This window comes from Crocuta crocuta, unplaced genomic scaffold (genome assembly GCF_008692635.1).
Source record: "Crocuta crocuta isolate KB4526 unplaced genomic scaffold, BGI_CrCroc_1.0 scaffold24, whole genome shotgun sequence".
Lineage (NCBI taxonomy): Eukaryota > Metazoa > Chordata > Mammalia > Carnivora > Hyaenidae > Crocuta > Crocuta crocuta.
Window position 1 is genome coordinate 1,665,096 of NW_027530974.1, and position 16,683 is coordinate 1,681,778.

At 39.4% G+C, this 16,683-nt stretch overlaps 1 protein-coding gene across 3 annotated transcripts in view; it reads right to left on the reverse strand.

Moving 5' to 3' along the window:
- SERPINB1 (serpin family B member 1) overlaps positions 1-752 on the reverse strand; it is a 9,714-nt gene extending 8,962 nt beyond the window's left edge. The window contains exon 1 of one of the 3 annotated variants that reach the window (XM_077770009.1): positions 643-752. The gene's annotated coding sequence lies outside the window, so the exon portion shown is untranslated. Of the gene's footprint in view, positions 1-321; positions 343-391; positions 475-642 lie in introns of those variants that run through there. The other 2 variants (XM_077770011.1, XM_077770010.1) reach the window with 2 other exon arrangements.
- Between the last annotated feature and the right edge of the window lie 15,931 nt (positions 753-16,683).

Below are 16,683 nucleotides of genomic sequence, written 5' to 3' on the forward strand. Positions count from 1 at the left end.
ACCCAACGCAGGTCCCAGGGTTAGGTAAGGCAGACCGACAGGGAGAAGGTGAGCACAGGTAGGCGCACCTGGCCTGGGATCTAGGACCAGCCACCCACTTAACCATCATGACTTCTCTCAGAGCCTCAATGTTCTCACATGTGGGCAGGGAAGACTACTAGCTGGGCTGGCTGCTTAGCGTTTAAGTCATAAACTACATTTTTGTTGTTGATAAAGAATCTCTAGGACCGCACTGGCCTCCTTTCCTCTCCTCCAACTGCAGAAAGGAGAAGCCAGAAGCAGGCACCCGCGCGGGCCGCCTGGAAACTGTCACAAACAGACCTGGGAAGAAGAGAGAACAGGAAGAGAAACATTCTGATCTCAGGCTACGGTTCTGCTGCCAAGCCCTGACCTCCGTCCCCCGCCGGCCTGCTTGGCCTAGAGGCCCAGCCTAGGTGCGGGGTGATCCGGGGAGCCCGGGGGCGGGGCGCACGGCTGGCGGCGGCGACGTCCAGGGCGCAGAAGTGCAGCGCCAGCGGCAGTCGGCGCGGACGGGCGGGGACTGCGGAGATCAGCCATCCGGAGCTCCGGGCCCTTCCGAGCCGCGGGCTGGCCTGTCCCGCCCGGCCCACCTCCCCACTGCGCCTCTGGCCCTGGTCTTACCGGCTCCGCACTGGACGGGCTCCGGGAAGTGGGGCGCGAGATGTAGGAAGAAGGGCCTTGGCCAAAGGCCTTTATAGCTGCGGAAGGGGAGTGCCTCCCGAGCGGGCGGGCAGGGCGTTGGCTCTTCCCCCTGATGACTTCCTAGGAGTCGGTGCTTCCGTAGAGGGTGAGATGAGTGTGGGCTCCGCGCCTAGAGCAGTGTCCTTTTCACAGGGAAAATCAGCATCTCTCTGAAATCCCGGCAAACTCAGATCCCTGGCAAGGATCTGACGGACTATTTCTTACTAAAATCTGAATGACTGAGATAATTATAATGTGTCATCTCTTAGAGGGCAAACTTTTGAGTCCCATCTATGCATGATATACTCCAAACTCTGAGATTATTTGTTTTTATTTTTTGGTGGGGAAAACAAATTTGGAACCTCTTGCATAAGGGAAAAGGGCGGGGGCGGGGGGGGTGCCCTCCGGGATAAGAGAAAACAGAATCAGTTCCAAACAACATCTTCGATGTCACTCTCTTCCTGATACCAAAGTGAAAACTCAGTCTGGATACTTCCTTACAGGTGATGACTACACTGGCTGAGTCAGCTCAGATCTCACACATCATGACATCTCACATCTTCATGAATGAAGTATTTTTTAGCCACTATGCTAAAGTGTAGACTCACCAATTTTTCTTCCTGGACTGTTGAAATAGAATGACTATGATTGAATAGTAAAGTCAATAACTATTTCTGTGGGGTTTTTGTTTGCTTATCCCTTTAAAGGTCTGGGTATGTAGTTTCACCAAAATGTATAGCGTTTGAGGGTATGAAATAATTCTGCATCCATGAAACTTCTTCTTTGCCTTTTTTTTGGGGGGGGAATCAAATCTCAACATGAAAAGAGGGCAAAGGAAAAATCCTATTGTTGTATTAGTATGGATAACATAGTGTGGATGGATTTGTAGATTTTTCTCAACTGTGAGAACTTATTTATAATGAAAAGGAACAAAAAAATCACCATACTACAGTAATGAGTAATAAAAATAGTCCCCCAGTAATAAAAAAAAAGCAGCAAGAGTTTAATAACTAAGACTGTAGAGTCCTTTACAGTTTATTAGAATAAAGAAACCAACATTTATTGAAAGCCATCACAATTAAGTTGAAGTGATTTGATCATATCTGGTAACCTGTCCATCATTTCACACAGATCTAAAGAACCATTTATTAGCTTCTGCTAAGAGATCAATGTGAGAAAGTCAAGAGTGCAAAACTTCACTGAAAATGTGTTAAATGAAGATCAGAGACACATAAACAAAAAACGGTGTTCTGAAGTTTTATTTTTCCTCCTGATATTTTGCATTTGTACTTACCTAGAATTAGTAATCTGGGTCAAATGTAAAATGAAACCATTCCTAAATCAATATATTTACTGTCTAAGGTCAAGACAAAGTAACTATTCTGTTGAATAGCACTAGAGTGTTCTACTTGTGGCTTTAAACTGCATGGCCACTACCAAAGTTCATGCAGAGATACTCTCATACATTGTGAAGGCACAGCCAGTTTGGACCATGTTTGCCATTTCTACTAAACCTCAAACACACGTTTACCCTAACTGTGATCCAACAATTTCACCCTCAGGAATATACCCAGTGAAAATGTGCTGTGAGTGTGTGCACCTGGAAACATGTACAAGAATGTTTACACCAACATTATTTATATTAGACTCAAACTGGAAACCACCTAAATGTCCATCAACAGAAGAAGAGATAATTTTTTTAAGTTTATTTATTTCTTTTTGAGAGAAAGCATGAGTTGGGGAGGGGCAGAGAGAGAGAGAGAGAGAATCCCAAGCAGGCTCTCCATTGTCAGCACAGAGTCTGATACGGGGCTTGATGTGGGGCTCAAACTCATGAACCCTTGAAACATTAAAAAAAAAAAGGGGGCACCTGGGTGGCTAAGTCGAAAGTCCAACTTTCGCTTAGGTCATGATCTCGCAGTTTGTGGGTTCGAGCCCTGCGTCGGGCTCTGTGCTGACTGCCAGCTCAGAGCCTGGAGCCTGTTTCAGAGTCTGTGACTCCCTCTCTCTCTCTCTCTGACCCGCCCCTGCTCACGCTGTCTCTCTCTCTCTCCTAGAAATAAATAAAACATTGAAAAAAAAAATCTCATGAACCCTTGAAATCATGACCTGAGCCAAAGTTGAGGCTCAATCAACTGAGTCACCCAGGTGTCCCAGAAGAATAGATAAATTAACACAACAGAATAATCCACGACACTGGAAATGAACACACTACAGCAGTACACAACAACATGGGTAAATCTCACTCATACACTGTTGAACAAGAGTGCAGACACAAAAAGTATAAGCTATATAGTTCTAATTATGGAAAGTTCAAAAACATGCAGAACTAATTCATGGTGTTTGAAGTCAGGAAAGATGCTCTCTCTGGGGAGGAAGGAGTATTATATTGACTATATCTTTCTTATTTTCTGTATTCTTGGTGCTCTGGCATTTAAGGCCCCCATCCCAGAGAGACTGCCCCTACTAGGGCTAGCTAATTCCTAGAGATTGTGAATGATTACCCTGAGAGCGAAACTTTGGCATACAAAGCAACAAGTTGGGTGACAACTATCTTTTTTGTCAAACTCCCACACCCCAAGCGAGGGCTCCGCCTTCCCTAAATCACCCCAGGGCCAGCTACCAGATATTCCTTCTATCTCCTGGCTGACCTGGTTGTTTCCCAGGTCCCACAGGGTCTGGCGTGGTGTAGCGTGGTTTGCCTTTTATTTCTAGGGATCTATGAGTATAAACTTCCTTCGTGACTATCATTTCCATGCCAGTGGTCTTACCATAACTGACAAAAACAAATCCCAGTTTCATTTTTAACACAAGGGTGGTAAGTGAGAGCAGCACAAGGTGGGGAGAGTTCTGGAGTGCTGATAATGTGGCATTTCTTGACATGGGTAGTGGTTACATGGATGTATTCATTTTGTGATAATGCATTGAGTTGTACACATACTTTTTGTACTTCTCTGTATGTATGTTATACTTGAATAAAATTATTAAAAAGTAGCAGCGAAAAATGTTGAATGTTAGTGATTATCTTATTTGCTGTCTCCCCTTTCTCTCCTGCCACAGGGTCAATCAGCTTGAAGCTGGCTGGCATGTCATCCAGCATGTCCACCCCCTAACTGTGGTTGGTGGCTTGTGCCCAAGATATGAGTTAGTAAGCTCCATGCCCTTCCTACTCTCCCACATCCAGCAACACACAACTCTCTGAATTCAGGTAAAAAGCCCTTCCCGTCTATGCTCTCATGTGGGAACACATCAACCACTGGTTCAAGATGCACAATAAAGGAGACGCAGTATAAATTTTTCAAAGATCCACACCCAGATTCCTATAACCCAGGAGAAAATCTCAAAGCAAAACCAGTAGGTGTTTGAGAACTAATTATTTTTATTATTGATCTCTAGCTTAATTGTAGTGTGGTTAGAGAATATGATCTCTATATTATTTTAATCTTCAGAAGTGTTTTGAGACTTGCTTCACAGTCCAGAATATGGTCAATATTGTAAATATTCCTGTGTATCAGAAGAAAAGATATATCCTAAATCCTTTGGCAGCAGTGTTTTATATATGGCTATTCTGATAAGTGCACTAATCATTTTATTAGCTCTATATCTAGATTTACCAAGCATAGACAATGACTAAATATCAGTATTTCTGTTGACTAGCAACAGACAGAAAATAAAACTGAAAGAAGGATACCGCTTAAAGTATCCTTTAATCAAACAAAGTCTGTTGACTGTGTGTGTGTGTGTGTGTGTGTACATGTGTATAACTTGTACAGATCACAATAAAAATGTTTAAAAAGGCAAATAAATTGAATAAACACTTTCAAAGAGAAAAATCCAAGTGGCTTATAATGCATAAAATGGTGTTAAATACAAACTTTCATGAAATACATTATACTCACATTGGCAAAAAATTTTAATTCTAACAATTCTAACTATTGGCAACTAAGTGTATAGAGCCACTGGAATTCTCTCACTCCTTGGGAATTATGAACTGATAAAACTACTTTGGAAAATAATCCAATGTTATTTAAGAATGTTGACCTGGTGATTCTTCTTTCTCCTAGAGAAATTTGTTCACATTTATATCAAAGACATGTACAAGAATGTTCAAGGTAGCTTTACTGGTGAGCTACAAAGATCAATAGTAGAATAAGATACATGAACTGTAATATGTCCATCCAGTGGGATGTAGCAATGAAAAGAGATAAATTATTGCTGCATTCACAACATGAATGAAATTCCAAAACATAAGGTTGAGCAAAATAAGAACAATTCAAAAGACTACATTTCAAGGGGCGCCTGGGTGGCTCAGTTAGTTAAGCATCCAGCTTCAACTCAGGTCACAATCTTATGGTTCATGCTGAACCACAATCTTATGGCTCTGTGCTGACAGCTCAGAGGAACTAGGAACTAGGAGACAAGAATGCTGTCTTCTTTGATGATTGCATTTCAAAGATATGGTTCCTAAGTCCTTGAGAGAAAGCCCTGGGTTATAAAGCTGGTGAGAAATTCATTCAGATTTTTATTTTTAAAAAATAGTTTATTGTCAAGTTGGTTTCCATATAACACCCAGTGCTCATCCCCACAAGTGCCCTCCTCCATGCCCATTTTTAAAAGATTTACAAATGTCTCAAAGGAATAGTGAAAGAATGTATACTGACAGCTTTTCTAAAAAAGTGCTCTGAAAGAGATGGGGGTGAGGGAAGAGTCTCTTTCCTTTTATGTATCATGAAAGAATAATGTTTTGATTTTATTTGCATTTGCCCTTAGAACAACAATAACGGCAAATGCACAAGCACATGCATGAGCACGTGTGTATAAAATCTGTGAAATATGAATAAATCCTGAGGACTGTACCAGTGTCAATTTCCTGGCTTTGCTATTGTACCTCAGTTATGCAAGATGGTACCACAGTACCAGGAAGAAGGATGTACAGGACACTTCTGTACATTTTTTTTTACAACTTCCTATAAATCTGTAATCATTTCAAATAAAAGGCTTCTCAAAAACATGGTAAGAGACTGGTGTTGGGAAAACTGATGGCTACACGCAAAAGAATGAAACGGAACCACTGGGTTACACCACACACAATGATAAATTCAAAATGGATTAAGGACCTAAATGTGAGACCTGACACTACAAAAATCCTGTAAGAGAGCACAAGCACTAATTTCTCTGACACTGGACACAACTTCTTTCTATATATGTCTCCCGAGGCAAGGGAAACAAAAGCAAAAATAAACTATTGGGATGTCATCAAAATAAAAAGCTTTTGCACAATGAAGGAAACAAGGAAACTAGAAGACAACCTAGGGCACCTGAGTGGCTCAGTAGATTAAGTGTCCGATTCTTGTTTTTGGCTCAGGTCATGACCTCACAGTTGGTGGGATCTAGCCCAGCGTTGGACTCTGTACTGACAGCACAGAACCTGCTTGGGGTTTTCTCTCTCCCTCTATCTCTGCCTTTCCCCTGCTTATGCTTTCTCTCTTTCTCTCTCTCAAAATAAATAAGTAAACTTAAAAAGAAAACTAAATGACAACCTACTGTCATTACTGAATGGGAGAAGATATTTGGAAATAACATCTCTGATAAAGAGTTACTATCTAAAATAAATAAAGAACTTATAAAGCTCAACATTAAAAAATTAATGATTCAATTAAGGGGTGCTTGGGTGGCTCAGTTGCTTAAGTGTTCAACTTTGAACCAAGTCATGATCTTGTGGTTTGTGAGTTCAAGCCCCGTGTCAAGTTCTGTGCTGACAGCTCGGAGCCTGGAACCTGCTTCTGATTCTGTGTTTCCCCTGCCACCCCCACTCCTCTCTCAAAAATAAAAATGAACATTAAAAACATTTTTAAATAGGCAGAAGATGTGAGCAGACATTCAAAGGAGGCACACAGATGGCCAACAGACACCTGAAAAGATGCTCAACATCACTCATCATCAGGGAAATGCAAATCAAAATACGAGATATCACTTTACACCTGTCAGAATGGCTAAAATAAAAAACACAAGAAACAGAGGTAGAAGAGAATGTGGAGAGTGGCGCCTGGGTGTCTCAGTCGGTTAAGCGTTTGCCTTCGGCTCAGGTCATGATCTCACAGTTCGTGGGTTTGAGCCCCGTGTCGAGCTCTGTGCTGACAACTAGCTCAGAACCTGGAGCCTGCTTCAAACTCTGTGTCTCCCTTTCTCTCTGACCCTCCCCTGCTCATGCTCTCTCTCTCTCTCTCTCTCTCTCTCAGAAATAAATAAAATGATAAAAATTTTTAAATAAAAAAACAAAGAAGGTATGGAGAAAAAGGAACCCTCATACACTGTTGTTGGGAGTGCAGATTGGTGCAGCCACTCTGGAAAAATGGAGGTTCCTAAAAAGTTAAAAATGGAACTACCCTATGAGCTAGTAATTGCACTACTGGATATTTACCCAAAGAATACAAAAACACTAAATTCAAGGGATACGTGCACCTTATGTTTATTGCATCTTTATTTACAATAGCCAAATTATGTGCCCATCCATAGATAAAATGAATAAAGATGCGATCTATCTATCTATCTATCATCTATCTATCTATCTTTCATCTATTTATCATCTATATTCAGCCATAAAAGGGAATGAAATCTTGCCATTTACAACAACATGGATGGAGCTAGCTTATTTTGCTTAGCAAAGGTAAAGACAAATGCCACATGATTTCACTTATATGTGGAATATAAGAAACAAACAAATGAACAAAGGGAAATAAAAGGGTAGAAAGACAAATCCATCTCCCCCCTCCCCCCCACACCCATCAGTCCTCAGTTTGTTCTCAGCATTCAAGAGAGAGGGTCTTTTAAAAAAAATTTTTAGGGGCACCTGGGTGGCTTAGTCGGTTAAGCGTCCGACTTTCGCTTAGGTCATGATCTCGCGGTTCGTGGGTTCGGGCCCCGCGTCGGGCTCTGTGCCGACTGCCAGCTCAGAGCCTGGAGCCTATTTCAGAGTCTGTATCTCCCTCTCTCTCTGACCCTCCCCTGCTCACGCTGTCTCTCTCTCTCTCTCTCTCCTAGAAATAAATAAAAAAAAAATTTTTTTTTAAACATTTATTCATACCTTGAGAGACAGAGCATTAGTGGGAGAAAGGCAGAGAGAGAGGGAAACAGAGAATCTGAGGCAGGCTCCAAGCTCTGAGCTGTCAGCACAGAGCCTGGCGCAGGGTTGGAACCCATGAACTGTGAGATCATGACCTGAGTCCAAGTTGGACACTTAACCGAGCTACCCAGCTGCCCGAGAGAGAAAGAGAGAGAGAGAGAGAGAGAGAGAGAGAGAGAGAGAATCTTAAGCAGGCTCCACACTCAGCGAAGAGCTTGACACAGGGCTCGATCCCACAATCCTGGATCATGACCTGGGCAAAAATCAAGAATTGGATGTTCAACTGACTGAGCCACCCAGGTGCCCTGACAGGTATACTTGTAAAAGAAAATTAATTTTATGAAAATTTCTGCTATCCTAGTAAGGGGAAACTGAACTTATTTGAAGCAGGAAAACTACAGGAATGTTCCTGGCATTAAACATCGCAGCAGATCACAGGGTTTTTAAATAATGATGACGTTTGGCCCTCTAGTGGATAAAGTTATGTTACACAGCTAACATTTTAACACCAGGTTTGTGCCATTATTTGGCAGAAAATAAAAGGACTAGAAGAAATTTTCATAAGTTATTTTATCTGTGTCTCTAATATCAATCATTAAGCTACCCAAGCGAGATATGAGAATGTAGCTAATTCAGAATTTCCCAGGAGCAACTAGACATCTGCAGGCATAGCCCAGGGGCCAAAGTTATTCATTGTCATGAAATTACTGTGTCTCACCTAAAGCTCTCATACCATTTACAAGAAAACATTATTTGCAGAGTGATTTTGAGTCATTTTTCTTGTTTTAACAAGTTAAAAATAAGTTATTGAAATAAGTTTAATACTTAGATAGATCAAGTAATTGTCATATTTCTCTTTTAAAATAAACATAGCTCTAGGTATGCAAAAATTAACTTAAATTTTGTTAACGTTTATTTATTTTTTGAGAGAGACAGAGTGTGAGCCAGGAAGGGTCAAAGAGAGAGGGAAATACAAAATCTGAAGCAGGCTGCAGGCTCTGAGATGGCAGCACAGAGCCCGATATGGGGCTCGAACTCAGGAACCTCCAGGTCACGACCTGAGCTGAAATCGGACACTTAACCAACTGAGACACTCAAGCACCCCGCTTAACTAAAAATTAACTTTTTAAGTTTAAAATGTTTCCATGCTCATGAAATACTGTAAATTTTGTTTATGTCTTTAAAGATTGATTATCTAAAGCAAAATATCCACGGGGCGCCTGGGTGGCTCAGTCGGTTAAGCGTCCGACTTCGGCTCAGGTCAGATCTCATNAAAAATAAATAAAATATAAAAATAATAATAAAAAAAAATATCTAGAGAGCACAACATGGAAATAATTTACCTATAAGAACTACATGTAACATATTCACAAAACACTATTGTAAGACATAACTCCATCAAGCTTCATGTTGATTAAAAATGTAATGGTTTGCTTAATTACAGTTTCTTTTTTTAATGTTTATTTATTTTTGAGAGACAGAGAGAGCACATGCTTGCAGAAGGGGCAAAGGGAGGGCAGAGAGAGAGAGAGAGAGAGACCCCCAAGCAGGGACAAATCTCATGGGAAAGCTGTCAAGGGAGGAAGATTTGGCATGAAAACTAGCTCACCTGTCCAGGACTCCTTTATCTCTTGCTCATATGTTCTACTCCTTTCTCAGTTTAACTGTAATTATAAATACAGTGACTTGTCAGGCATTTGGAGGTATGTTAGTCTGTTAGCTCACTTGACATTTTATTTTGCTTATAATAAAATATAATGCACAGATCATAAGGATAACTGAAAAGCTAATTATAAGGCATGCACCCAAATAACCCAGGCCAAAAAATCAAATACTCTCCCCTCCAAGTGGCACCTCCAGATAAAACCCCCACTCCCCCCAACAGGTAAAAACTCTTCTGACATTTGCAATCATTTTTTTGCTTTTCTCTAAAGCAGTACAGCTTGCTTTAAGCTTGATTTTGAGATTTATATAAATGAAATAGTGTTGAAATGTAATCTTTTGAAAAATTTTTATGTTTATTTTTAAGAGAGAGAGAGAGAGATAGTGCAAGCAGGGGAGGGACAGAGAGAGAGGCTAGTTCCTCTGTGCAATTTTATTTGTTTAATCACCATACATACAGAACAGTTCTTTTACCACAAAGCTCTCTCTTGCTATCCCTTCATAACCACCCCAAACACCCTGTCCCCTTCTCCCACCCCTTGGCAACTACCAATATATTCTCCTTATCTATAATTTCATAATTTCAAGAAAATTATATAACATTTAATATGTTATATAACATATTACAGTATATAACATTTAGGAATTGGCTTTTTTTCAGTCAGCATACTTTTCTTGAGGTCCATTCAAGTTGATGCATGTATCAATGGTTCATTGCTTTTTATTGCTGAGGAGTATTCCATGGTATATGGCTTTTTAAACAAATCATCTATTGAGATTTAGGTGATTTTCAGTTTGGGGCAATTATGAGTACAGTCACTACAAACAATTTGTGCTCAGGTTTATTTACAAACAAAAGTTTCCTTGTTTCTGGGATAAATGTCCAAGTTACAGTTGTTGGGTCATATACTAAATGCAGGTTTCATTTTTAAAGAAACTACCAACTATTTGTAGAGTGTCTGTACTAGTTTGCATCCCTACCAGTGATGATGTCTGAATGATCCAGTTTCTCCAAATCCTTGCCAGCATTTGGTGTTATCACTATTTTTTATTTTAGTCTGAAAGGTGTGGAGTGATATCACATTGTGGTTTTAGTTTGCATTTCCTGAATGGCTAATGATATTAAACATCTTTTCATGTGTTTATCTGCCATCTGTAAATCCTCTCTGTTGTAATATCGATCATGACTTTTGCCCATTTCCTTTTTTTAATTTTTTTTTTGTGTTTATTTATTTTTGAGAGAGAGAGTGTGCCAGTGAGGAAGGGGCAGAGAGAGAGGGAGACACAGAATCTGAAGCAGGCTCCAGGCATTGAGCTGTCAGCACAGAGCCCGACGCAGGACTCAAACTTGTGAACCACGAGATCTTGACCTGAGCTGTAGTTGGATTCTTAACTGACTGAGCCACCCAGGTGCCTAACTTTTATCCATTTCCTAACTGGATTTTTTGTTTTGCTGTGGAGTTTTGAGACTCTTTATACATTCTCGATACAAGTCATTTGTCACATATATAGTTTGCAAATATCTTCTCCCAGTCTGAAGCTTGTCTTTTCATTCTCTTCACAGTCTTTTGCCGAGAAGAAAATTTTAATTTTGGGTGAGGTCCAATTTATCCAATTTTCCTTTTATGGATTGTGCTTTTAGTGTCAAGCCTAAGAACTTTTCATCTAACCCTAGGTCTAAAAGTTTTATAGTTTTACATTTTACATGTAAATCTATAATCCATTTTGAGTTAATTTTTGTATGAGATGTGACGGTTAAGTCAAGGTTCCTTTTTATTTTTATTTTTTTGCCTATGGATGCCCAGTTGTTCCAGCATCATTTGTCCAAAAAGCTATCCTTCCGCCATGAAATTGCTTTTGCACATTTGTCAAAAACCAACTGAGTACATTTGTGTGCATCTATTTCTGGGTTCTTTAATCTGTGCCATTGATCCATGTATTTTACCCTCCACTGATACCATGTTATCTTGATTACTGTAGTAATAAAATAAGCCTTAATACTGGGTAGAATAATTCCTCCCATGTTAGTCTTCTTTTTAAAAAAACTTTTTAAGCTATTCTATGTCCTTTGCCTTTCCATACAAAATTTAAAATAAGCTTCCTGTGTCTACAAAAAACCTTGCTGGGATTCTAATAGGAAGCCTCCATAACCTGTAGATCATAGAGAAGAATTGACTTTTTACTATGTTGAGCCTTCCAATTCATGAGCATGGTATGTCTTTCTATTTAGACTGTCTTTGAATTCTCTCATAAGCATTTTGTAATTTTCAACATACAAATCTTATACACGTTTTACCACACTTCAGCTTAACTATTTCATTTTCTTTGGAATGATTGTACTTCACTTTGAAGTTACTGAATTCATTTATTAGTTCAAGGAGGGTTTTATTTTTTAGATTCCTTTTGAGTTTTTACATAGACAATCATATCATCTGTGAAAAAGAACAGTTTTATTTCTTCACTTCTAATCTATATGCCTTTTATTTTTTTCTTGCCTTATTACATTAGCTAGAGCTACTATCACTATTTTTAGTTGACATGTCTCTTAAGACTTTCTTTTAAAAAAACAAAACAAAACAAAACTTTTTTTTAAGAATAGTTTTAGATTTACAGAAGCTACTATAAGAAGAAACTTAACTTAAACAAAAATTGTGTGTGGGGCTGCAGTTAAGGACATTTTCTGATGCCTCCAAATGGTAGAAATAAAGGTGATTTTACCCAAAAGGGAGCAGTTTGATTTCTGTAGCATTGTAAAGATCTGAAAAGTTTTAAAGATAGTAGTTTCTCTTATCGTTCACATCTTACATTAATGTGGTACATTTCTTACAACTAATGAATTAAATACTGATTCATCATTAAAGTTCATAATTGATTCATATTTTCTTAGTTTTTACCTAATGTTCTTTTTCTATTCCAGGATTCCAGTCAAGACACAACATTATATTTGTCCTCACATTTAGTCCTGAGGCTCATCTTGGCTTTGACAGATTTTCAGACTTTCTTTGTTTTGATGATCTTAACAGTTTGGAAGAATAGATCAGGTATTTTGTAGAATGCCTCCTCTATTGGATTTATCTGACATTTTTCATATTGTTAGACAGGGGTTATGGGCTTTTGGGAGGAAGATCACAAACGTAAAGTGCTGTTCTCATCAAATCATATCAAGGACATATGTTATCCAGATGACTTATCACTGTTGATATTGACCTTGTCACCTGACGAAGGTAGTGTTTGTCAGGTTTCTCCACTGTATCTCTTCCACGCCAGCAAAGAGAAACCTGTTCCCACCATCCACCATCCATGTACCTATTAGTTGTTCATTAGTAATATTACTTTTAATCAAGAGAGGCATGCAGGGAATCCCTCAGATTCCTTGATACTGAAGCCAGAAAGAAATGTCTAGTCATAATCCCTCAAGTGAAACCCCCTTGGTTTTCCCACAGTTTCATTTCTTTCTCTTCAGTCTACCTCATATCTGAGGCTGCTTAATAACCTTGGCAATGAGAATACATACAGCTAATGTTGAAATTGGAAAGTGTGTGTGATGTCAATATTCAAATTTTTTGACATTTCCAAAAACTTCACATGATTTCCTGTTCAGTTATAAAGATCAATCTGAACCGTACATTACAGAAACCAAACTGCTCCCCTTTCTGGGTAAAATCACCTTTGAGTTTATTTTTATAACTTACAGTCTATTGTGCTTATATGGATGTACAGTCTAAAATTCCCTTGTTCCTTATTCTGTGTAAAGCTGTGTTTAAAGATCCTGTGCCTTACAGAGAACCAGAAGAGAGAAACAATGTCAAGCAGAAATCTTGGCCAAGGGCTTCCTTCCTTGTGAATTCACTGCAGTATGACGACATTGCAGGCCAGGATGGTAAATAAAGACATAACCTCAGGACAAATGATAATTACTCTTGAGAGAAGAATCAGAGTCCAGACAAGTGAACCAATGGATCAGGAAGTTCTATAGCTTTTAGAGTTCCCTTAGATAAGAGCATTCTCAAAAACAAGTAGATCAGCCCTTTTATCTTTCCATATCTCAGAATGAGAGATGTTTCAAGTACATTTTCAAGTGGTTTAAAATGGTTAAACAACAGGGGCGCCTGGGTGGTCGGTTAAATGTCTGACTCTTGATCTCAGCTCAGGTCTTGATCTCAGTGTTGTGAGTTCAACACCCACTTTAAAAAGGGGGAAATTGGAAGGGGGTTCAAATAAGGAAGTATTTTTATCTGTGATCTTTATCCTGAAAGCAGAGGACAGAAAATTGTCAATACTGAGATGAAACAACAGGTGGTTTGAAGCCCCGGAAGGCCTTGTAAGGGTCAAGGTTGAATGCTGACAGACAGGCATTAGAGATCTACCCTTTGTAGAGAAAACTGAACAGCCATTTGCTCCTCCAACCTGAGAATAGGAATTTTCTTTCTAAACCCAAATTAACATTCTACTCCAATCCTGCTCTAATTTCCAGTGTATCCTCAGAACATCCTAAAGTTGTTGAATATCACAGCATAAAGTGTAAGTACACATATCATTAAGTTCTGAGCTCAGAATTTCAATTTTTTTAATGTTTATTTACTTTTTAGAGAGAGGGAAAGACATAGCATGAGCAGGGGAAGGGGCAGAGAGAGAGGGAGACACAGAATCCAAAGCAGGCTCCAGGCTCTGAGCTGTCAGCACAGAGCCCGATGTAGGGCTTGAACCCATGAACTGTGAGATCATGACCTGAGCCGAAGTTAGATGCTTAACTTTAACCAACTGTGAGCTCAGAATTTCAAATGATCTCCTTTATTAGGGTGTTCTCCCTCCTGTGGGGCTGAGGTCAACACATATATAATGTAAAGCTTAAGAGAAGGATACAGCACAGCAGCCAGAAAGAATTGGCTTATGGAGAGGAGAACTTTCCACAGAACAGAATCTTCTTTGTTCTGTGATGCTGGACAGAGAAAAGGAACAGGTGATTGGTATTCAACCTTTGGGGTTTGCGAATTTTGCCAGCTTGACCACAGCAGCAGTTACAGCAGTCACTTCTGTGTTTTCCTGATTGACCTCCACAAAAGACCTGTGCACAGACTTGGACCCAGACAGCTCTGTCTTGGACAGCATGCCAGAAAAGTCAGGCGTGGTATTGTCAAAAGCATTAATCCCCTAACCACCAAGAACAGATCCTGTACCTCAGTTTTCTTTGTTGTTCATTGCTCCTGGCTTTGTCCACTTGCTGAGCTTTTCATGTGTAAGTTCATTTTCCACCTGGAAGAACAGAAGAGACAATCTGTGTCCATTTGGTAGGTCTGCACTGCTTCCTGGTGTAATTACTCAGGATGGTGGCATCATGAGGTCCTCTGTCCATGAGGTAAGGCCTCATAGAGGTTTAGACAATGCCCAGGCCAATATCACTTTTTGAGTCTCCTGGTTTAATAAAAAAAAAAATTTTTTTTAATTAAGAAATGCCAATATGTATGTTTTTAAATTTTATCTTTAACAAATAGATGCTTTTATAAGTGCAATGTTGTGCTTTCCCCAAGTTAATTATGGGATTTATAAAACATTGTTATATGTTTTACTTTATGGGACATGAGCTTAAATTTTATAATTAAAATTTTCTCCATCTATCTTTTCAGGGTATCTCTCTGTGACTCTACATATGAAGACATTAGAAAATAATTTCAACAGTTTAACTTTGAGGTAAGACACCCCCGGTCATAGGCTCTGCTGCCTGGCATCCCAAGGCCTGGAAACTGCCCCAGGTCCCCAAGTACCCTGATGTTAGCTCCCACCCATCACCTGGGCCCTGTGGGAAGGGGTTTACTTGTAAGCAACAGGTCAAAATGGAGTTTACTCCATTCAAATATTCAAATATTCTTGAATTTCCCATCCCTCACAGATGGTTTAAGATGATGATCAAGTTGATTTCAAATAATTGATTAGTTACTAATTGCTTATTGCTTGTATTTTTATATTCTCTTGGCTACTCTGAACCTATTCATGAATTGCTGTAGAACTGACAGTAAAGAATTTCTCATCAGCAAAAATTTAGCCTACATCTTTGTGCCTGTCTGGAGTTTTTTGTTCTGTTCTTTTTTTTTTTTTTAATTCCAGTATACTTAACATACAGTGTTATATTAGCGTGAGGTATACAAGATAGTGATTCAACAATTCCATAGATTACTCAGTGTCATCATGATAAGTGTACTCTTAATCCCCTTCACCTATTTTACCCATCTTCCTACCCCTTCCCCTCTGGTAACCACCTATTTGTTCTCTAGAGTTAAAAGTCTGTTTTCGGGGGGCACCTGGGTGGCTTAGTCAGTTAAACATCCTGGAGCTTGCTTCAAATTCTGTGTCTCCCTTTCTCTCTGCCCCTCCCCTGCTCACTCTGTCTCTCCTTCTCTCAAAATAAATAAACATTAAAAAAAAAATTTAGGGGCACCTGGGTGGCTCAGTCAGTTAAGCGTCCGACTTTGGCTCAGGTCATGATCTCACGGTTCGTGGGTTCGAGCCCCGCATCGGGCTCTGTGCTGACAGCTAGCTCAGAGCCTGGAGTCTGCTTCAGATTCTGTGTCTCCTTCTCCCTCTGACCCTCCCTTGCTCATGCTGTCTCTAAGTCTCTCTCTCAAAAATAAATAAAACGTTAAAAAAAATTTTTAATTTTTTAAAAAAGAGTCTATTTTTTGATTTGTCTTTTTTCTGCCTTTGCTCATTTGTTTTGTTTTCTAAATTCCATATATGAATAAAATCACATGGTTTTTGTCTTTCTCTGACTGGCTTATTTCACTTAGCATTACATTATGTAGCTCCAAAAGATTTCATTATTTTTATGGCTGAATAAGATGCCATTATATATGCTTACCTACCACATCTTCTTTATTCATTCATCTGTGGATGGACACTTGGGCTCCTTCCATAGTTTGACTATTGTAAACAATGCTGTGATAAACATAAAGGTGCATATATTCCTTTGAACTTGTCTACAGTTTTGCATCTGACATTTGAGTAATTTTGAAGTGCTAGGATCCAGCAGTTCCTGTCAGGTCCCAGGATGATGAAGTGCTAGGAATTTTGAAGTGCGAGGATGCATTGTTCTTAGTATATTTTCTTTTATCTCAAAATTAAAATGAAACTTGACCCAGAAAGTTTGTGCTACGATAAAATAGTCAAATAATGCACACAAGGAGGGAGCTAACTGTGTACTA